Source organism: Eubalaena glacialis, chromosome 6, assembly GCF_028564815.1.
Source record: "Eubalaena glacialis isolate mEubGla1 chromosome 6, mEubGla1.1.hap2.+ XY, whole genome shotgun sequence".
Taxonomy (NCBI): Eukaryota; Metazoa; Chordata; class Mammalia; order Artiodactyla; family Balaenidae; genus Eubalaena; species Eubalaena glacialis.
The window spans coordinates 2,647,804-2,670,676 of NC_083721.1; the positions used below are offsets into that span (position 1 = coordinate 2,647,804).

Genomic DNA, 22,873 nt, shown 5'->3' on the forward strand with positions numbered 1-22,873 from the left:
TTTTCCAGCTAGAATCTTCCTTGATTTCAGAAGTGTTTCTCTTTACCAGGGAGTGGAGGTGAATTTTAAGTGGGGAGGGCAGGTTGGTAAATTGCTGAAGCTGACAGTGCTGTCCGCTCCCTTAGTGCTGGGGGTGCATTCCCAAAGCCAAGGTCAGCCCCCAGCCAAGCTCTAAGTGCTCAGAGGGGGCAGCTTCCAGCAGCTCTTTAGGTCGTGCAGACCCGGCGTGCGTGGGGACCAGCGTGACCCTTCTCACCGCAGATGGCTCCAGGGACACTGCGGTCCGTGGCAGGTGATGGAGCCCAGAGCTGACGACAAGGCTGGCGTAACCAGGCCATGTTTGACCACTCAAGGAGCCCCAGGCTGCCTGGAAAGCCCTGATTTAGAAAGGCATCCGACCCACAGGGAAGATAAGCCCAGGCTGGCCTGTCCTCCCGCACAGAAGGTGCTCATCAAGTGGCCCTAGCTCCCAGGGGGCCTGCGATCAGAGCACAGACACTGGGGCTGTTAACACAGAGAAAACCCCAAGCGGTCCTATTGAAGATGAGGCTTCATCTGCCCAGGAATCAGATGGGTCAGTTTCGTGTCATTCAGTGACCCCCATCACCACCACCGATTCAGTTCTTCTGTTCCTGAACCTCATACAAACATCATTTCCCTGTCTGTAAAAGGAGGTCACCCCTGACCTACTGGCACGACGTAAATGCTTGGCGTGGCCTCATTATTTAAATTTCACTCCAACTTGGAGGTAGGTACCACTGTTTCTCCAGTTTTGCAGATGGTGAAACTGAGTCTCAGAGGCCAGGAGCTGTGCGGGGTCTCACGTGGTGGGTGCACAGCAGAGCTTCTGGCTGATCTGGGCACCCCCATGGGGAGAGGGCCCAGGGTGGGTGGGGTCCTTCACACCTGGCCCCTCTCTTCCATAATCCCTCGAGCATCCCAGGACTTTCCTGCCTCCCAGTCATCTCACTCTGGCCTCACGCTCAGAAGCGCCCCCTCCCCACATCCCTCCACTTCTTTGCCCCGGGAACTTCTGCTTGTCCCCATCACCTTGCCCTGGGAACTTCCTCATTCTCCTGCCCAGGCAGAAGGTCACCAGGGCTTTGGGGGCCTCCCGTGGTCCTGAGTCCACCTCTTTGGTCACTGTCCTCCAGGGATTGTGGGCACCCTGAAGGCACAGCCTGCACGTCTGGTCCCTGGAGCCCTGAGCCGTCAGCACCACACGCGCAGCTGACACTTGTCACACGGGGCAGACCAGCTCTGCCCCTGCTTCAGCGGAGCCGAAGGGGAGGCTCAGAAGCAAGGCCGCCAGGGCTCCGTCCCCCCGACACCCGCTGGCTCACTTAAGTCTCTCAGAGAGAATCCCAGGGTAAGACCAGGGGGCTCCCTGGCAGGTCCTGGAGACTCTGCTCCCCAGCTCCATGCCAGCGGTCTTCCAGGTAGGTTTTGACTCTGGCAAAAGCAGACTCCTAGGACGACTTTTTAAAAAACGCGTTTTGAAGTCGAGGTGTAACTTACACACTAGAAGAGGCACAATCCTAAGGGCCCAGCTCATGCATTTTCATGTGTCTACACCTATGCAACCACCATCCCTGTGACGGGGTTGACATCGAGCACACTCCCAGCACCCCCTGAGAGCCCCTCGTGCTCCCGTGTCCCCTCCCAGTCACTACTCCCAGGGATAACCGCTCTCCTTACCTCTGACCTCCATCAGACCCCGTCCTCCCCTTCTTGAACTTCACACAAAGAAGCGCTCCTTCACGCAGCACCGTGACCGCTCACACACTCCGCACAGCTCTGGGCAGCGGTGGTCAGTTCTTTCTTTGTGGGGCTGTATCACCAGTGACCAGACTGCCATGCCTTTCTCCCTCTGTCAGCGCGGGTGGTCCCCGTTTTTGAATAAGCCTGGAGGACCAAGACGACCCTGAACGTTCCTGCACGCACCGTCTAGGATGTCACACTGGTGTCCGCTGGGTGTGTAATTAGCAGTGGGATCCCTGGGTCTTGGGGGACCTGTCTCAAGTGGGGAGTCCATTCACCACCCCACACCGCAGCAGGACGAGGGGCTTCCAGCAGCACCGCTTGGTACTGTCAGCCTTTTGAATTTCAGCCTGTCTGGCGGGTTTGTGGGAATGTTGTCTTGTTGGAAATCATAGACCACCCATCGTCAGGCGTAAGAGGAGCTTGGTGGAGAGGTTTTCCAGAGGGTTCCTTCAGCGCTGGGAGGCTGGCCTGGAGGCGGCGTTCCTGCATGGCCAGAGCAGGGAGGGGCCGAACCCCAGAGCGGCCCCCACCCTCCCTCCGGGGTCTCCTGTGGTCATGAGGGGGTGGCCAGCCCCGGGCCCAGGCCCTGCAGGCGGTAGTGCCCGAGTGGCCGGGTGTCCGGGGGTGGGGGGGACTTTGGGGACAGTGTGGGTTCCCCACTAAAGTGGCAGCCGCCCACCGTCAGCTCCAGCGAGTGGTGGCCACGTGCCAAGAGGGCCTCAGACGAGCTCGGAAGATGCAGAAACCACCGCCGACGGGATGCTTCCCGACAGCCGAGTGTTTGTGTGTGAGTCTCGCGGGGCCACTGTAACAAGTACCACACACTGGAGACTTAAAGCACGAGAAAGTATTCTCTCCAGTTCTGGGGGCTGCAAGTCTGAAATCAAGGTGTGGGCAGGGCCGTGCTTTCTCCAAAGCCTCAAGGGGAGGATCCTTCCTGCCTCGTCCAGCTTCTGGCGTTGCCGGCCATCCTCGGGGTTCGTTGGCTCGTGGCTGCAACCCTCCAATCCCTGCCTCCGTCGTGACGTGGCTTCTCCTCTGTGTCCAAATTTCCCTCTTCCTGTAAGAACACCAGTCGTTGGAGTAGGGCCCACCCTACTCGAGTATGACCTCATCTCAGCTTGGTGACACCTGCAAAGATGTCATTTCCAAATAAGGCTGCATTCTGAAGTTCCGAGCTAACATGAATTTGAGGGGCACACTGTTCAACCCATTACTGTAGGTGATTTGAAAAAACTCAACCCCCAAAATGATACGCCCCAAACAGCATACCATCGGTGGTCTGGATCCAGCCCCAGGTGCCAGTTCCTGATGTCTGGGCGTGGCGGGCCCGGCCCCTCGGCTCACGCCCTCTGCAGCTCCCCACCCCCAAGGAACCACAGCAACACACACAGATGTGGGCGCCCACGGAGCTCTGGAAGCCGGAGCTGGTGCTGGCTTGTCTCCTCCCTCACAGATGAGGCTGGGCTGTGAGCAGCAGACGTCCAGCCGCGCCCGGGCAGCACAGCTGTGCAAAGGTGGCCTCCAAGCCTGAGAACCGCTTGTCACTGCTCCACAGCAGGACCAGCAGCGACACCAGCGGTGCTCACAGACGTTGATGACCATCCCACGAGTGGCTCCACGGCTGTGGACACAGCAGTAAGAACACTGGCCTGGCAGTTTGTATACCTTGGCTTCTTTATTTCAAATTTCTAGGCATTCCTTTTCCCCGTATTTTGCAAAAGCGTCGGTCTGCAGTGGGTTGACAAACGATAGTGGGCCCTTCTCTGGATGTCTGGAGAGGTCCAGGCACCAGGCCTTCACCTCTGAGCACCCCCATGCCCATTTTACAGCCTCAAGGGAGGTGGACCGCCTGGCCATGGCCAGACCCGCTGCTCAGGCCCTCTGACCTCCACCCACCCACACTCAGAGAGACAGGTATGGGAGGGGCTGTCAAGATGCAGGTGTGTTCTACCTGGAAGGACCCCTTCTCTTGAGGATGAAGCTACAATGATCAAGAAACCGACAAATAACCTCGAGAAATGTACACTAGTTGATTTAGACACCTATCATCACCAGGTGTGCTCTGCCACGCCCCACACCCTGCCTTCCCTGTCCGTGGCACCAGCTCTGCCCAGTTGGTTGAACAATGGAAGCAGGAGAGAGACGTGTCCTGAGTTGGGTACGTATAGCCACGCACGTACCAGGACACACGTGTAAGAATGTTCCAGGTTCTCTGCTCATCACCGGTGATGCCATATGCGATTGTGTGATAGTAGAATAGTACACAGCACTGAAAAAGAATGCCCCCTAGTTACATGCAACAATGTGGGTCATCTTAGAAACACAGTACAGCCATACCTCGTTTTGCTTTATTGTGATTTGTAGATACTGTGGGTTTGTTTTTTTGTTTTGTTTTGTTTTTACAAATAGAAGGTCTGTGGCAACCCTGAGTTGAACAAGTCTATCGGCACCATTTTTCCAGCAGCATTTGCTCGCTTCACATCTCTGGGTCACACTTTGATAATTCTCACAATATTTCAAACTTTTTCATTTTTATTATATTTGTTATGTGATCTGTGATCAGTGATCTTTGATGTTCCTGTTGCAAAAAGCTTATGGCTGGCTGAAGGCTCAGATATCGGTTACCATTTTTTAGCAAGAAGATATTTTTCATTTAAGGTATGCACTTTTTTTAGACATAATGCCATTTCACATTGAATAAACTACGATATAGTGTAAACAGAACACAAAACAAAAAATTCGTGTGACTTGCTTCATTGTGGTTGTCTGGAACCAAACCCTCAGTATTTCCAGGTCTGCTTGTATTGAGTGAAAAAGAGCTAATTGCAGGAGGCTTCATGACATAGGCTTCAATTTGCATAAAGCTCAAAATCTCGGACACCCAGAGGATGAGGATGAGGAGGGCAAGGCATGCTCTCCCAGTAACTGATAGCGAGGGGTCCCAGGCTGCAGGGCCTCCTACCCAGGGGGCCTGTCAAGATCCAAACCCGGAACCAGCTGACCCATGGAACCAGGCTCTGCCCAGAGCCCCCCAGGGGTCAGGTTCTGCGGAAGGAACACCTCCACTCAGACGGGTGCCAGTGGCCCTCCCTCCCTCCCTCCCTCCCTCCGAGCTTGGCGAGGAGCGTCTTTCCAGGCCATCCAGGAAGGCACCAGCAGGGCAGAGCCTGGTCTGCGCCAGCCCGTTTCCAGCACTGCCCCTTCTGATGTCTGTTTGCTCAAACATTGACCGGGCCCTGGTTGGGGTGGGCTGACCTCTTCTCTGCTGGGGTCAGGCATGCACTGCGGACACTGTCGTGACCCATCGTGACTCTGGCTGGGAATCTGGACCCCTCCTGCCGGGGCCGTCTGCTCCACGGCAGGACCATCTTTGCTCCTGAGGGTTTTGGAAAACCCTTAGAAAGGGAGACCCCAGGTCTGTTTTTCTGGAAAGGAGACACCCCATCCTTGTCCTGCCCCAAGGAGGCCTGAGCAGAGGGTTGACGCCATCTCTCCCAGGAGCAGCCTCACTTGGGCAGCGGAGGCCTGGGCTTCCTGTAGTTTCCATTGGTCATTACTGCTCTCCCTGTTGGGTACATCCCAGGAGACAGTCCCCAAGTGTCTGCTGGGCAATGTGGTGGGGAACAGCCAGCAGGGGCAGGCAGGGAGGCGGGGGGCAGAATCCTCTTCAGCCCTGGGGATTCCCGGAGGCAACAGAGTCTGCCCCTGACCAGGGCATTGAGGACCCTGGAGGTCAGGGAGGGAGGAGGGAAGCAGCCTGCAGGTGGAGGTGGTTACAGCAACATGGAATCTGAAGATGCAGCGGCTGGATTCCAGCCCCGGCAGAGAACCAAGTCGCTCTCGGGGGACAGAGCTGCGGGGATTAGTGATGCTGAGTCACCGACTGCCGGGGGTGGAGGGGGCAGGAGGATGACAGGTGGGGACGCTCAGGCTTGGCAGGCCTGCTTGGTCCAGGGGCGGCATATTCCGAAGGGATTACAGGATCATGGACAACGGAAGCGTTGGCTGTGTGGCTTCAGCAGCCGTTCCAGCAGAATGTGCTGGAATAGAAGCAGAGGTAGGATGGGAACCCTGGAAGGAGGGTGGAAATGAAGAATCACCAGCGCCCCATCCCAGACTGAGGTTCTGACCGCAAGCACGAAGGAGGCCGGGCTGGCACAAATGATGCTGCCCGAGTCTTGCTGGTCCAGGGGATGGTCCAGGGGCCGGTCCTGGGGCTCCCCTTCCCTCTGCAGTATCTAGGGGTGCTCAGGCGGTGGCTCCAGGGATGTGAGCAGACCTGAGGGGTAGGGGTATTCATGAACAGTCCCCCCCATGGCCGGCTCCTCTCTGTGGACACCCCAAGCTGCCCCCTCAAGAGCCCTGGTTTTGCCTCAGCTGCTGTATGGTGGCTGAGCCTTCCCCCCAACGAGGTGGTACGTGGGCAGTGGGGCCCAGGGGCAGGGGGGCCAGCAAAGGCACCAGATCCCCACCTGCAGGGGCCTCTGGGGCCACGTAGCTCACACCTCTGTCCATTGGGGTCAAGGGTTGAGCAGGTCAGTCAATGGGGAAGGCTGCCCCTGGTGTAGGAAGTCACCAGGCCTGTGCAGGAGGTGTTTTTATAGGAAGGTTTCATTATTCTCTGGTATAGTGAGGCCAACACATCAGGAGCCGACTGCTATTAGAAAGACTTTGTTTCCCACAGATCCCAAGACAAGGGGGCATGGCACACCACGCAGGGCCTGGTGGGGAAGCACCAGGGCCGGTCAGGTAGCCGGGGTGGGGAAATGGGAGGAACAGGTGAGGTAGTTCAGTGGGCTGAGGGTGGGCCGGTTGGCAGGGTTCCAGCAGACTGGGGCCTGGCCCGAAACTATCCTTTCTTTCCTTTTATTAATTCCTTCTTGCTCCGCCCTCCTTCTGCCTATAAAACCTTCCACTTTGTACAGCCCCTCAAGCCCTTCCGTTTACTAGATGGGGTGCTGATCCCTGAATCCTTGAACAAAGCCGATTAGATCTTCAAATTCTGCTGAATTTTGTTTTCCAACAAGAGTCATGGGAGGGCCGGTCCTCCTCTTGTCCTGCTCAGGGAGGGGGGGGGCGGGGGGGCAGAGTCTCATTTCCAAGTCACGTGCTGATCCTGTGCCTTCACGCCTTGCAAGGACTTCACCCCTGTCCCCGGTGCCCCGCATGGCACTCAGCTAGGGCCCATCTGGCTCGTTCCTGCCCCCCAAAGGGCTCTCGGTGCATCTTTGATGAGGAGGCTCTTGATGGGAGGGGTCAGGCCCCACGGCCAGCCTGCCCAGGACATGAGGGACACGGAGAAACCCACCTCAGGGGCCTTGGGTCCCACTGGGCATCCCCAGAGTTTGGGGCCGTGCCCCATGGGTCCCACCAGCCTCCTGGCTGACGGTCAGCCCCTCCATTCTCCGTCAGGCTCCTCTCTGGCTGCTGCTTGCAGAGCTGGGACTTCTGAGGGCTCAGGATGCCGGGGCTGGAGGGGCCTGGGGACTCTGCAGCGGACAAGGAAGCTGGGCCGTGGGGAGGGACGTGCGTGGGGAGGGACATGCGTGGGTGGGGACGTGCGTGGGGGTCAGTGGCGGGCCCCGGCCTGGATCCCAGTGGGCTGACCTGGCAGAGCCCCTGACAGCCAGCCCGAGGGCAGTAACGGCCAACAGGTCTTGTCTGAGTCTGTCTCTGGTGCTAGCCATCGTTTCAGCTCTGGAGCAGGTTTCAGAGAAGAGTGGTCCCGTGCCACCACCATGCCCTCTGATGGAGGGTCTCTGAGAGACAGACGGCCATGCCTGGAAGCTGTCGGCGGTGTGTGGGCCGCAGTCAGATGCCATCACGGGTGTGAACCCCAGCTTCACCGCACCCACCCACCCACCCCTCAGCTGCAGGCAAATTCCCGGGCCCCTCTGAGCCTCTGTTGCCTCATCTGCAAAGTAGAAATGACATTAAGAGCCCTCGGGTTTGTGGGGTGAATGAGGTGCAGAGGGGCTGGAGTGCTGGGCCCTGAGCTGGGTAGTAAGTAAGTGCTGGCTGCCCGCTGGGCGCTCCTGCAGGTCAGGACCCCGCCGTGCAGGGGAGGCTGGGAGCGCAGGTGACAGGGCTCATGGGCACCTGCCTGGACCAAGGCCAGAGTGTGGATGAGGGCTGCCCAGGACAAGGGGAGAAGAGTAGCCTGAGCCTGCAGGAGGGGCAGCCCTGAGTGAGGGGCAGCGCTGAGTCAGGCCCATCTTGGCCGCCCTGGTCCACAGCGGCCCGCCCACAGCCACCTTGAGCCACCCTGGGTCACCCTGGGTCACAGTGGGCTGCCTGGACCGCCCTGAGCCTCCCTGGGATACACCAGGCTGCTCCCCTATGCCACGCATCCTAACCACGGCCAGATCCAGGCCTGGCCTCGAGCTTGTGCAGCCCAGTGCAGGAGGGTCATGTTGAAAGGATGTTCTGTGCCGAACCCAGGTCTGGTTCTGCTTTGGTCGTTTTTCAGATTTGGGGTAGGGAACAGCACAGGAGGAAAGAGTCAACTGGATTCCTTCCACCAAATCTGAGGGACCTTGCTGACGTTAGCCCCTGACTGCCAGGTAATCAATGAGAAAACTCATAGAGTCAGAGCAAATCCCCAGGGTTTACACATCACTCTGCACTTGGAAAGAACTTTCTGGAAATGCAGCGAGCGTGTCCTCTCAGTGCTGCCCGCGTCCCTCGAAGTGGGACTTGGTGCTCTTCCTAACCTCCGTGCAGACAGAGCCGGCTCGGGGTAGCAGGCCGGAGTCTGGAGGAGGCGGGGACCGCAGGCGCACCTCAGGGGAACTCCCTGTGACCGCTTGGGCTCCCACCAGGCCTGGCCACCCCGGCCCTGAGGCCCCGCACTGTCCTCCACTGACTCATCCCACAGCCCGTCCAAGAGCGGAAAGAACAGCTTTCAGAATCGACACACAGCCCCGGGAACCGTGGGGAGCTTGCCTGGGCCTGGACACCCCCAGGCGCCTCCCTCCTGCTCAGCAGCGGGGATGCAGGTGGGGCTGCAGGTGGAGGGAGCCCCAGGGGCTGACAGATGCCACCTCCGGGGGCTCCGTGAGCCACGCTGCGTCCCCACCACACTCTCGGGGCCCGAGGACTGCCGCTGCCTGAGTTTTCCTTTCCAGAGGGAGGGTCTGGGTAGAAGGCGACGAGAGGGGCACCCGAGCAGGTGCTCAGGCTGGTCGGGGCTGCAAGCTGTATCTTTCTCTATTTGGACATGAAAACAAGCTCAGAGGACTGGCTGTGCTGCGGCTGCAGACAGCCCGGCGGGACCCTCGTTAGCGCCACTTGAGCCGAGGGACGCAGCTTTGCAGCAATCAGAGCAGGCCCTTCAGAGAGATGGAGCACATCCCTTGCGGTGGTTCGAGGGGCCTGGGGTGCGGGCTCCGTGCTCCTCGCGGGGCTCCAGCCCCGTCCTCTGCCCCACCGGCGAGAGGGATGACTGAGCAGCTCGCGGGGACGCCGGTGCGCGGCCACTGCACGTGCTGCAGGACATGGACCCGCATCCCGGTGCCGCGTGTGATTAGACCCCGAGGGGCGGGGTAGCTGAGCACTGGTTTCTCCTGTGCTCGTTGCAGCCTTGGCCCTGAGGAGCAGTGCTGAGTCTTCCCTTTTCACTTAAAACAAGATACAGCATGACTTTCGAGCGACAGAAGAGTTCGTTTCCAGCAGCCACCCTGCTGAAGGCCCCCTGTATGCCACTGTCGTGGGCACATGTCCCCCTGCATTCGTGTGTTGGAGCCCTAACTCCCAGCTCCACAGGACACGGCTGTACTTGGAGACGCAGCCTTTAGAGGGGTGCTTAAGGTTAAATGAGGTCACTGGGGTGACCCTAATCCAACCTGACAGGTGTCCTTGTGAGAAGGGGAGATTAGGACACAGACACGCACAGAGGGACAGCCACGTGAGGACACCAGGAGAAGCAGCATCTACACCTCAGGAAGAAGCAGCTCTGCCCACACCTGCACCCCGGGCTTCTGTCCTCAGGACTGTGAGAAGGTAGATAAGCTTCTGCTGTCCGAGCCGCCTGGTCTGCTGTGCTTGCGGTGGCGGCCCCAGGACCCTAACCCACCCATCACAGCACATTATGGCTACAACAGTGCCCCTCCTTGAATGTGGTCCTCCAATCACCCTGGTGAGGTGGGAGGGCTGGCGTGTCACCCCCATTTTTAGCGGAGGACCATATCAGGCAGGATGCCCTCAGTTATGCTGCAGTTAGAAACACCCCCAAAATCCCACGGCTTAAGGAATCCTTTGGGGAACCACTATGCAAAGAAAATAATTTCTCAGTAACTTGCATTTTATTTCAATTTGGATTTTAAATACATCAGTTCCTAAAGTTGGTTCCCCGGGGAAGCCTCTGGATGGTCACACTGGGGGAGGTGCCTGCACGCTCTCTGGATTTTCCAAGTGTGCTCTGCTTGGCCCAGGCTGAGGCTCAGGCAGGGTACCCAGTGACTCTAGCGTGGAGATGCCCTTGGTGGAGCTCCCGCAAGGTCAAAGCCGCCTTCACCTGCAGGTGAGTAATCATTACCAGGAGCGTTCTAACAGGTTCTACCTTCTTTCCCTGATTAAATCAGCCATTCGTTGCAGCTGAGGTTATTTCCAACCCCCATCTGAGTACGGAGGGAGGGGACTCTCGGGCTCTCGGGCTCAGCGCCGAGAAAGGAAAGGAGCAAACGCAGGGTGATGCCCCAGGGCGTCAGGAGGCTTGGCTGTGGCGCAGCGCCCAGTGCCGACGTCTGTGGATAAAGGACTCACCCTGCCTCTGCTACCCGCCTCCCCGCCCACCGGCTCTGAGCAAGCCCTCCTTTCTGTTTCCTCACCGGCTGAGCCAGGCAAGCGGAGGACCCAGCCTTCGCTCTACGTGCTGGCTTGCCCACCCTGGGCCCCTGAGCTTGCTCAGAGCGTCACCCTGGTCCAAACTCAAGTTCCTCCAAAGGCTGACCTGAGGCAAGGATTTGGGTGAAGGTCGTTTACGTGGAGGCGACCCCAGGAAGCCCAGTGAGGAGGTGGGGGTGGGAGAGGGGAGGGAAGATGCTAGTAAGTGGTGGCATCTGGCATGCCTCTGGGCGAGGAAGCCGGTGTCTGTCCGCCAGCTCCCAGCCCTGTGGGTTGAACTTTGCTCTTGGGGTTTCAGAGGAACCCGTCCATACCCTGAGAACGCCCTCAGGCAGGGGCGGAAGGGCGTGGCCCCAAAGCCTGCGATGAGCCATCTCTGCCATCCCCTTCGCCCTGGAGCCAGGGACTCGCTCTCCTGACTCTGGTTCAAGGCCGTGTTCAGGAGGGCGTGGTGAGCGCCTCCAGAGCTGGGACAAGGTCAGAGACAGGCCCGTCCCTGCGTAACATGAGCACGAACTGAGCGACCCCGGGAGAAGCAGCCGGCCTGCAGCTCCCAGGAAGCTGAGCAGTGCCAGACCACAGCGGGCTTTGGGGTGCAGCGGGAGCTCTAAGAGCCGGTGGTCCTCGACTGGAGCCTGGACAAGGGACCGAGGGGCTGGGAGCCAGCGGGCCTTGGGTCTCAGTGGCTGCCCCGCAGATGGGCGTCCCCGGGGGAACCCTGCCTTGCCGCCCCCGGGGACGCTGGGCGTCCGGCCCCCCGACGCCCTCCCCTCACTCCACGTCCTCTCGTGGACCATCTTCCGAGTCCGCGGGCTCCCTCGTGGTCCTCTACACGAGGGGAGGTCCAGGCACACATATGGCAGCTGCTCGGCCATCCCATGATTTAGGGTCAATTTAAAAGAAACCGTGGGCTTCCCTGGTGGCGCAGTGGTTGAGAGTCTGCCTGCCAATGCAGGGGACACGGGTTCGAGCCCTGGTCTGGGAAGATCCCACATGCCGCGGAGCAACTAGGCCCGTGAGCCACAATTACTGAGCCTGCGCGTCTGGAGCCTGTGCTCCGCAACAAGAGAGGCCGCGATAGTGAGAGGCCCACGCACCGCGATGAAGAGTGGCCCCCGCTTGCCGCAACTAGAGAAAGCCCTCGCACAGAAATGAAGACCCAACACAGCCATAAATAAATAAATAAATAAATAAATAATAATTAAAAAATAAATAAATAAATAAAACCTAAATTTCTGTGTATTTTTGAAATGGCTATTTAAAAAAAAAAAAAAGAAACCGTGCCTGCTGCACCATTGCTGTTTGTGCTGCAGACGCGCAGTTGGTCCAGGGAGACGGTCGGGTCGGGGCTCCGCTGGGGAGGCCTGCGCAAGAGGCCCCTCTGGCCCCTCCTTTCACCCCTGACCTACTTCCTGTTGGCTCTTCAGGCCCCGTTTCTCCTCCTACCTCCAGCCTGGGCCCCGCAGACCTGCCCCCTGGGCCCAGCCTGCCCGCCTGCCGAGGCCACCCCGCGTCTCCCTCCTGGGCGCCCGTGTCCCTTGGCTGCCGTGGGAGTGTCTCTGGGCCTGGGCTGGCCTGCTGTGCTCCCCGAGGGCCCTTCTGCACTTGCAAGGCCAAGACCTCCCCCCCTGCGGGGGCCAGGCCTAGCCCCCTTCCTGCAGCCAGGGCACAGTGCGGGCCAGGCCAGCTGGCCGAAGGCTGGTAAGTTGGCTGACCTCGTCCTAATGGGCCTCAGGTCCACGGTCTTTCTGGCAGGAAGCATGTCCAGCAGGCCCGAGGGGTGGCCTTCTGTACGCATTGCAGCATGCGTGTTTACACAGGGTTCAGCGGAGTGTACGCTGGCACCACTTCTGTCACACCGGCCGGGAGCCGGCCAGGAGGGAAGTGGGAAGGGAGGCCCGGGTGCGGGGCGCGCTGGGTGGCTGGGCGGGGCCGTGCAGGGGGAGGGACAGGGGAGGGGCCCGCATGTACCTGTGTGTGGAGGTGCGTGTGTGCGCGCGCGCGCGGGTGGGGAAGAGCGTGAGCGTGTGCTGGGGGCGAGGTGCTGGGTCTGTCTCCACCAGATTGACCGCGAAGGGCTGCGAGCGGTTTTCCGATTTGTGAAGTTACTTGAAAAGCCTATAAAGGAAGAAAATTAAATCACGTGTACTGAATACAATAGAATTCCAGGAAGGCAGGCTTGTCCCCAAGTCCCAAACGTGGGGACCCCGCATAGCTGCTCTGTGACCCTCAGTCCCTCCCTCCCCGGGGTGCAGGCCCCAGGACAGACCACACGGTGCGGGTGAGCCTCCCTGCTCCCCGTAATGCCCAGCCCCGCCCTGTCCTGCTTTGCCCCCCCAGAAATTGGTGACCCCCCCAAAGCAGCCCTGGAGGGGCAGTAGGAGGGGTCAGGGCGTGTGTGTGGGCAGCCTCTGTGTGACCCCCCTCTCCCCTGGCCCTGCCCAGCTCCGTGGCCCCAGCCCGCCCCGGGCAGCTGGCCCTGGGCTACTCCTGACCGTGGCCAAGCCCGCTCCTCTTCCTGAGGCCTGAGGATTTAGACAGAAGGGGCCGTCAGCAGCAGGAGGGGCCGGGCTTCCCGCCTTGAGACCCAGGAAGCGGACATGGCTCTTTGCCCGACGCTGAGTTGGGAAGTCCCACCTTCTCCCGCCCTTGGGCTCAGAGCGGGACTCAGATATCAGGGCTCCTGGCTCTCAGGCCTTCATGCTTGGGCTGAACTGCACCGCAGGCTCTCCTGGGCCCCCAGCCTGCGGTTGGAAGCCAACTCCTCATAGTAGATCTGTCTGTCTACCTGTCTGTCTACCTGCCTACCTACCTACCTATTGGTCTGTTTCTCCCGAGAACCCTAACACAGTGCCTGCTTTTTGGGGGGTGCTCGCATCTAACGTGACCCTCTCCCCATCGCTCACACCCCGTCCCCCTCCCCCACCCCAGGGCGCCTCCAAGTCACCCCCCTCGTGCTGCTCTGTCAGCCCTGGGCAGGGGGCTGTGATGGGGATGGGCTCGGGCCCCTGTAGCCAGAGCCAGTCTGCATGTGGAGGGGTGGCCCTGGGGACCCTGCACGCTCTCCAGGGAGGCCTTCCCCAGGTGGGGGGACACAGGTGCCCCGTGACCATCCCACAGCCCTCCTTGCTCTCCCTGCCGCAAGCCCGGCCCCTGTATGCTCCTTCCCGCCAGCAGTGTCCTCCCCGGGCCCACAGCTGTACAGCCCTCTTATCAGGAACCTAGCGGTGCTGTCGCCCTTGAACTTAAAGATAGTGACAATGTGACCCGGGACCCCCGATGGTGAAGGGGGAAAAGCAGCGGCATTAACGGGGACGTCCTCCCGGTGCTTTAGGGTCTACACCTTGGGAAGGAGAAGAGGAGAGAGGGTGGGGCCGGGGCCCCTCCCTGGGTGGGGTGGGGCACCTGTGAGCTCCTCCCAGGCGGGCAGTGCAGCCTCTGGGAGGGTCAGGGCATCCGCTCTGCTCACCTGCAGTGCATAACCCGATCCCAGGTTAACAAGTTCAAAGTCACAATCCTTATCACATTTTTGAGGCCGAGGGAGGAGGACTGGAGGCCTACACCCGGAGCAGGGCCCTTGGTGCCCTCTGCCTTTTATTGCACAACCGCGGTCACTTCTACGGGCACAGCCGGTCTTTCACTAGGCGCTGCCACAGTCTCTCTGCTTGAGCCTTCACCTGTGACGTCCGCACTGTGAAGATAAGCTTTCAGATGCCAACTCATTTACTGACGTACTAGCCACAGGTTTTTCTCTTCTGCTTGGTGGCATCGTCACACCTGGAGAACGTGCCTGACAAAACCCTCTGATGTGACATTATTATGCAATGATCCCGTAGAGCAAGGGTGCCACAGCAGTGACACAACCCAAAGGCAGTGTTTGGCCTCTAGGAAAAAAAATCCACAAAGATAAATATAAGAAAAATATGTGTAAGAAAGATGTAAAGGACTAAATATCCTTACTATGTAAAGAATTCTCAGAGTAAATAAGAAAAGCATTCACCCTACTAGGGGACATCTTTTGATTTTGCCCACCCAGTCCCGTGTCTCCTCCATCTGCTAACAGCTGCCAGGAACCAGCCCTCTCCCACCCTTGTCCGTGAGATTTGAGGGAGGTGACCTCTACTTCCACTCCAGAGGTGGAACTTGACACACACCTGGCCGGCGAAGGGGCTCCTGGGGTCTCTGGCTGGAGCTATGCAGGGGAGAGGCAAGCTTTCCCCGTGGGCTGTTAAACTGGTAAGATGTTAGCCATCGCTGCTGCAGTGGGGTGAGCTAGCTGCCTGAGAACAAAGCCACACGGCGGGGGGTGAGGGGGAGAGCTGAGATGCTGGTGAAAAGACGGAAGAGAGCAGAGAAACGCCGAACGAGGACCAGGGTCCAGCTCAGCCTGAACCCTAACGTGCCCTGAAGCCTTCACTGACGTCAACCACGGACTTTCTTTTTTAGCTTCAAGCAGTTCAGGTTGCATTTCTGTCATTCACAACCAAGGGAGCCTTGGCGGAGACCCATTAACAGAAAATAGAAGATCTGACTCGCAGAAGAAATACAAAGGCCGATAAGCACGAAAACAGAATCAGTCGGAGTAAGACCATTCCAGAATTGCACCTTAAAACGAAGGCACACCGTTGTATGAGTTGTGTACCCGCCAAAAGTCATAATCCCCAGCACCTAAGAATGTCACCTCATTTGGAATTAGGGTCGTTTCGGACAGAATTAGCTGAGATGAGGTCATCCCGGAATGGGTGGGCCCCTGACCCAATCTGACTGGTGTCCTTGTAAGAAGAAGAGACACCTGGGGAAAGGGATGGGCGTGATGGGTCTACACCAGCATCTCAGCTCTCCCCCTCACCCCCCGCCGTGTGGCTTTGTTCTCAGGCAGCTAGCTCACCCCACTGCAGCAGCGATGGCTAACATCTTACCAGTTTAACAGCCCACAGGGAAAGCTTGCCTCTCCTCCACATAGCTCCAGCCAGAGACCCCAGGAGCCCCTTCGCCGGCCAGGTGTGTGTCAAGTTCCACCTCTGGAGTGGAAGTAGAGGCCACCTCCCTCAAATCTCATGGACAAGGGTGGGAGAGGGCTGGTTCCTGGCAGCTGTTAGCAGATGGAGGAGACACGGGACTGGGTGGGCAAAATCAAAAGATGTCCCCTAGTAGGGTGAATGCTTTTTTTATTTACTCTGAGAATTCTTTACATAGTAAGGATATTTAGTCCTTTACATCTTTCTTACACATATTTTTCTTATATTTATCTTTGTGGATTTTTTTTCCTAGAGGCCAAACACTGCCTTTGGGTTGTGTCACTGCTGTGGCACCCTTGCTCTACGGGATCATTGCATAATAATGTCACATCAGAGGGTTTTGTCAGGCCATGTTCTCCAGGCGTGACGATGCCACCAAGCAGAAGAGAAAAACCTGTGGCTAGCCAAGGAATGACAAGCGTTGCTGAGAGCTGACAGGAGCTGGGAGAGGCGAGAAGGACCCTCCCCTCGAGCCTCAGGAGGGAGCCCGGCCCTGCCCACACCTTGATCTCAGCCTTCTGGCCTCCAGACTGTGGGAGAATGGATTTCTGTTGTTTGAATAGGTGAAATGTTAAATAAATGGAAGTGTGAAATAAATATTAGACATAATGGAATATTAAACGTTAAAAATAACGTCTTTAAATAATATGACATGGGCTTCCCTGGTGGCGCAGTGGTTGAGAATCTGCCTGCTAATGCAGCGGACACGGGTTCGAGCCCTGGTCTGGGAAGATCCCACATGCCGTGGAGCAACTAGGCCCGTGAGCCACAACTGCTGAGCCTGCGCGTCTGGAGCTTGTGCTCCACAACAAGAGAGGACAAGATAGTGAGAGGCCTGCGCACCGCGATGAAGAGTGGCCCCCGCTTGCCGCAACTAGAGAAAGCCCTCGCACAGAAACGAAGACCCAACACAGCCAAAAATAAAAAATAAATAAATTAAATAATATGACACAAAGAAATTCCCTTTATATAAACAGAAAAAACAAGATACAAAATTGTCAGAGCTGGGACTTCCCTGGCGGTCCAGTGGTTAAGACTCCACGCTTCCACTACAGGGGGCCCAGGTTCAATCCCTGGTCGGGGAACTAAGATCCTGCATGCCACGCTGCGTGGCCAAAATAAATAAGTAAATAAAAATAAGATAAATAAAATAAAATCGTCAGAGTTGACAGAGCCCAGCTCCTGCCACTGACCTGATGCCGTGACGCTGACTGGTCCCCGGTCCTGCAGCCAGCTCTGCGTGTCACCATGGGCAACAAGGAAAGAGGCTTCAACCAGGTCCCAAGTCAGCCTGGGACTCTGGTATACCTGCAGGCCTGGACAGAGGCGGACTCGCCCTGAGAGCGCTTGGGAGTCCCTCTGTCCAAGGGGAACAAATGCTGAAGTGGGCTGGGAATGCCCAAGCCTCTAGCCCTTCCTCTATTTTTTTAGGTGCTTAAACTTCTTTCGGATTCTACATGATCCCAATACATCACATCATCATAGACCATCTCATGTCCGCTGTCAGATGTTGCCGAGGGAAACCAGGAGGTGGCCCGTGGCATCCTCGTGCACCTGCACACCCATTCTGAGAAAACGGAAGCAAACCCAGCTGGTTTGGGGATCTGAGACTTTGGCGGTTCCAATGCTGGTGGCCCAGGTCTTCAAACCCTGCCTGCTGACTTCTGGTCTGTGGTTTATCTATGAGAAGAAGGTTCTGGAAACCTCCTTTGAGGCCTTAGGGTGACCCAGAGATTCCTGGCCCTGAGGCAGGGCTGGTTGGACCTTCTTCCTGGTCCAGGCACCCTGAAAGGCTCTGCCCGATTTAAAACTCTCACCCGTTCTGAGGGGTTTTGGACTGAGCTATGGCGTACACGAAAATGGCGCTTTTTTCCCACCAAAGTTTGGTTTTCTGGTTTAGCAGGAACCACCGAGCAGATGCGAGCTTGACAGTGGTGTGCTAACGCCACGGGACCTCGTCCCACCTTGTCCACGTCCTGTACCTTCGCACGGCTCATTAGGCGTCACACTGTACCTGTCAGGTGTCATTACGGGTGCTCGGTCTGGGGACGAGTTTATGGTCATTTTTATTAGTTGATGCCAATGACGTCTTTGCCTCTTCATGACGTAAGTCCATGTGTTTTCTTTTTAAACAAACAACATAACAATACCAAAATCCATGAAAACCAGGTCAGAAAGAACGAAAACACCTTTACAGGCTGTACCAAAAAAGCCCGATGCCGAGCCACGGGTCCTCCTGGGCAATCAGAGGCTTCCGCGTCACCTTGGCAACCGGGGGATGAGGCCTCTCCCTTGTCCAAGGCCCCCAAGCCCTGCTGTGGTGGCCTGAGCCTGTGGGTCCCCAGGGCCGTCTGGGAGCCCCTTGGTTTCTGAGAGTCTGCTCTTGGCCACCAGGTACCACCCTCCTCCCTCGGGCTGTGCTGTCCTGAGCAGGCTGGGCCAGGTGTCCAATCTGGACCCCGGATGCCTCTCAGACAGCCATGGCATCTCCAAGGAAGTCTCCTGGAGAATGTGAGCAGAAAGGCTTGTCAGAGTGACCAAGATGTTGGCATGGGGGAGGAGGACAACAGGGGGTTAAATCGGGGACGGTACAGCCTCCTCCATCGTGGAATTCCAGGCGTGACTCTGATGGTGGTTTAATGACCTGGCAAGAGGCTTCCTCTGCACGGCTGGCGAAAAAGGCAGGAGGTACATCATACACGGAAGGATCTCGATACTACTTTTATAAAAAGACTGCATGGAAAAATATCAAACTGTCAGCAGCATTGTCAGTGTTTTTTGGTTTTGTCTTTACATATCTCTATATTTTCTAAATTTTCTACTGAGTTTTCTATTGATGTTTATATTTAGAAAAAACCAAAGTCTTTATCAGAAAAGACCAGTCTGCTCAGGGAGCATTGATCTGGTTCTCACTTGATGCCGCTGAAATTGACCGGGATCCATCTAGAAGCCACAGGGAGAGCTGGGGCCCTGGCCTTTCCGTCATTGCCCATCCCTCTCTTGGCTCACCCTGCGAACCTGCTCCCGGAACGGGGGGATCCTTCACTTCTCCCCCAAGGTCCAGAATGGGCAGACTGCTTAGACTTTCAGAGCCGTCAGGACCTGTCGCCAGGGACGCCCCCCCACTTCCTGTCCTCATCCCTCCTCCCCAGCTTGGAAGCCACACTCCAGACCGGACTCACTGCCAGGCATCATCCCAAACTCCTTTCCCCCTCATCCTCACCTCTCTCCCCATCATCATCCTCGCCCCGCAGTGCCTCAACCCCGGTTAAGCCCACATACCCACTTATGCCACACCCGTCCTCATCTGAGCACCTCCAGAGAAAAATCACACAACCGTTTGGGCAATCGTTTGTGAATGGACCTTCAACAATTCCAGTACTTCCGCCATTTTGCCTTTCCGTCTTGGAGCTGGTCCGATCTCCTCTCTCCTCTCCTCCCCCCATCAGCTGGTCCTCTCGGCCTCCCGCCCTTGGGTCCACACCCTCTGCCTTCTCTCTGGTAGAAACAGAAGGAGCCCCCCGTGTACGGCCACTTTCCGGCCAAACCACTCTGTTCCATCACTCTGACTTCTTTTCCTCCTCCCGGCGGCTGCCTTCTGAAAGCTTCTTACGCATCGCCCCCCCCCAGCCCCCCACACGTCTGGTCTTTATTGTCTGTCTCCTTAGCCGGATGGTGGCCCTCAGGGGAAGGCATCTCGTCTGTTCTCCTCCCATTGTGCTCACGGCCCCAGAGAGTGCACGGCACACGGTAGGCGCTTCACGAGCCTGGGTGGGCGCTGGTGGGTGACTCCCTCGGCTCTGGCATGCCTGGCCGCCTCGCCTCTCTCTGACCTGGCCCTTCCTTTCCCGCGGTCCCTACCAGCCTGTCACAAAGCTCACCTGTGCTCCTGGCAGCGCCCAGCACGGTTCTTGCAAAGGGTAGAAATTCACAGATTTGGGGGATGAGTGAAGTGTAACACAAAGGCCAGTACACCGTGCTTGACGCCAGTGGGTGCCCCAGAGACAAGTAGCTGAGAACCACCCCTTAGAAGTCTGACATCTCCCAGAAGGAATCGGGGTGCTCTGTGCGGCCCCTGCAGGAAGGAGGCCCACACCCGGCCCCACGCTGGGCTCCTGGTCCTCGTCCCCCGTGTGTCCCAGAGGCGTCTGCTCCGCAATGTGGGGGAGTGGGACTCCTCTTCCTGATTGGCCGATGCCGCAGGTACAACGGCGGAGACCTCCGGCATTCCTGAATGCCCTTCCCTCCACCAGAGGACAGCGGGTTCCTGTGGGTGTGCTGTCACGACACGTGACCACCCCTGCCAGGAATCTGGATGTTGCTTTTCTCACGAGCCCCCCCACCCAATAAATGCGATACCTCCGTCTGGCCCTTGCTGGCTCTCTGCCGCCTACCTCGCCCTCTGCAGCCCACCCCCGGCTTCCTTGGGACAGGGCTCAGAACACGGGCCAGGGAGACAGACACCCCAAGGCCTGTCGAGGCCTCAGGCGCAGTATCAACCGTGACCAGCCCATTAGCCACACCGGTTCCTCAGTGGTGACAGGAACAGAGATGGCAGGAGAAAGCCTAGAACTTGGGGTCCTGGGGCCAGCTGGTCCGTGAATAGGAAGCTCCTGCTGGTGTGCCTATGAAACCCAGAGTGTTGGAAATCCGCCCTGCCCGTCCCATGGCTGCCTCTCCAGATCCCCGACACCTCCAGCCCAGGCCCAACATCCCAGGACCGGGATTCCTTCTCTCCCAGCCTGCGGAGAGCCTGGACTGAGGAATACGGCCATCACCACGGCCGTCACGGAGCAAACGCATCCCACGCGTAGGAGGGGGAGCTGTGGGAGGCTGACACGCTTGGCAGCGTTGGACGGCTGCTTCCCCCAAGCTCCTGAGTTGGCCTGTGAACAGCTGGCTTCTCCTCCCGCCTGCTGGACCCCAGGCCAGGGGCCGTAACTCCCAGATGCAGTGCACACGTGTCTGTAAGTGTGTCTGTGTCAAGCTCTACAGACGCAGCAGGCAGCAGAAGGGACCAGGGCCGCCCTTGAGGCCCACGGATGCTGCTGGCGGCTGATCTTTTTCTCTGAGGCCTGCCATCATTGGGCTAATGCCTTCAATAAACCACACAAAACCAAGGGAAACAAAGCCAGGAGGACAGACAAGGGCCTTGAGTACCTAGGAGAAGGGGGTCGAGAAAGAAAAGTGCCTTGTCGTACTCTCGGTGACCAGGGGAAAGCCACCTGGAGAGGGACGCTGGCGTCCCCCCACCTTTAGTCACGGAGGGGAGCAGGTTTAGGACACCCACCGGGGACAAGCTGGGCACACCTGTGAATGTTAAAGAGACCTGTTGATGGGGTCTGCAGGCTCAAGATCTAGAAACAGTAAGATGAATTCCAGAAGCACTGCAGTTATCAGACAGGCTTAAGAAATTCCAAATGGAAAAGAAATCTGACTTACTGTTTCTCCCGAATCTGCAATGATATCTATATCTATGTCTATGGTACCATTCTTGCAGACTTTGAGAGTATTTCTTCCACTAGGTTAGGTGGAGAATTCCTCAAGTCACTTTCTTACGTCTGTAGAAGCACACAGTATTTTCTTTTCCTCATATTGTGTACAAAGCATGGAAGACTAGAAACACGAAAAGAAAGCAAGAATTCTGGAAGGAATTACAGCCTCCAGGGGCTGAGGAGACAAGCAACAACTAAAGGCCCTTGGAAACAGAGGCTCAGCAGCAGCAAGTTCACAGGGGTGCCAGGAGGAACCCCACTGTGGGATGACAGCCCTTCTGAGGTCTGCCTTTTCCTCTGCCCTGTCTGCATTGTCCAAAGAGCAGGCTCGCTGCCCAGGGGCTGGGGAATGGCCACGGCCCGTGCAGGGCTGTTCAGATGTGGGACCCTCAGGAAGGGCTGGGAGCGGGGTCAAGTGAGCCTGGGTCCAGGGACCTTCTCTGGGGAGGCAGCTTCGGCTCTTTTGCCTGCAGTTTCTATTCAGCACTGACAAAATGTTTCCAAACAGCCAGCCAGGTGTTTGCAAACATCTACGACCTTTCCAAAGACTCTGGCTGGATCTGGGGCTGGGTGGGTGAGGGGCTGGAGGAGCCGGCTTGCTGGATGTCACCTGGATGAGCCTGAGAAAAGCTCTTAAGTCACAGAACGAGAGACAGCAGGTGAGCGCATTCAGGTCCCTAGTCTCTTCACTCTGCGCCTCATTCTCCTAGGAAGAGATTAGCGGGGTGCTGGGACGCCCAGAAGGAGAGGAAAGCAGTTGTAAACTACTCAGCTTGAAGGAAGTAAAAAATATTCCTCCAAAATCTCTATGGATAAACTTGGGACAGATAACGAAGGCACTTTTGAAAGACGAAAGAAAACTCTGGGACTATTTATGTCCTTGAAAGGCCTTTCAGAACAAACTAAACCCACAAACAACTGCCCAGGGAGGGGGTGATGGGCAATATTTGCCCAGGCCTGCAATCGGTCACCAGGAGAAGGGCATCCCAGCTCCACGAGGCGCCCTCGCCAGGCAGCCTCCTGAGAAGGTGTCTAAGTTCTGTATCCATTTCCCTTAACTCTTGCTCCCAGCCCCTCCTCTGAAGTGGTACTTTTATTTAACACAAGGTAAAAATGATTGCAGCTAGACGCAGAATTTAAATTTCAAAAGTGCTGCCTTCCTAACATTTAAGAAATACCATTCTCCATACCCTCTGTCTTCTCTTAGAAAACGTCTTCTTTCCTGGTGAGGCATAAAGGAACATGCAGTGAGCGGTGATGCCACCGGAAATTGTCACCCTCTGCCATTTTCATACCCTCAAGCGGGGACCAGGCTGCGGGCACCCCGGTCCCGAGGGCACAGGTCCCCACCCCTCGCGCCCCCGCAGCTGGGGAAAACAGCATGGTGGACCCGGCAGCCGACAAAAGAAACGGAGGCCACGGGAACTGCAGTGTCCAGCCTCGCCAGGGGTGAGGTCCTCGCCCACTGTTGACCCCGCCTGTTGGCCCTCTTGGGAGGCGCTCCCCCTCCCCAAGGGACAGGGCGCTTTCGTCATCCGGACGAGTCGAGTCAAAGGCCCGACCTTTATGAGGGTGCTGCTAACTGGGTTTCCGAATACTCTGGTCCCAAGAACCGGAAGGCCTTGCTGCGTGGGGTCCATTCCCACCTGGACCTAGACCTCCGGTCATCCCGGAAATCAGCCCACTGGGCCCTTCCTCCATCACAGTGAGGAGCTCCACAGCAAAGAGCCGCCTCCAGTCACCTGCTGG

At 57.5% G+C, this 22,873-nt stretch overlaps 1 long non-coding RNA gene across 1 annotated transcript; it reads right to left on the minus strand.

The window, feature by feature from the left end:
* Positions 1-10,109: 10,109 nt before the first annotated feature.
* On the minus strand, positions 10,110-13,137 carry LOC133093105 (uncharacterized). The gene is made up of 3 exons (XR_009701224.1): positions 13,107-13,137; positions 12,583-12,729; positions 10,110-10,282 (listed from the first exon to the last, which is right to left on the minus strand). It is a non-coding gene; the product is annotated as an uncharacterized LOC133093105 (long non-coding RNA).
* Positions 13,138-22,873: the final 9,736 nt, after the last annotated feature.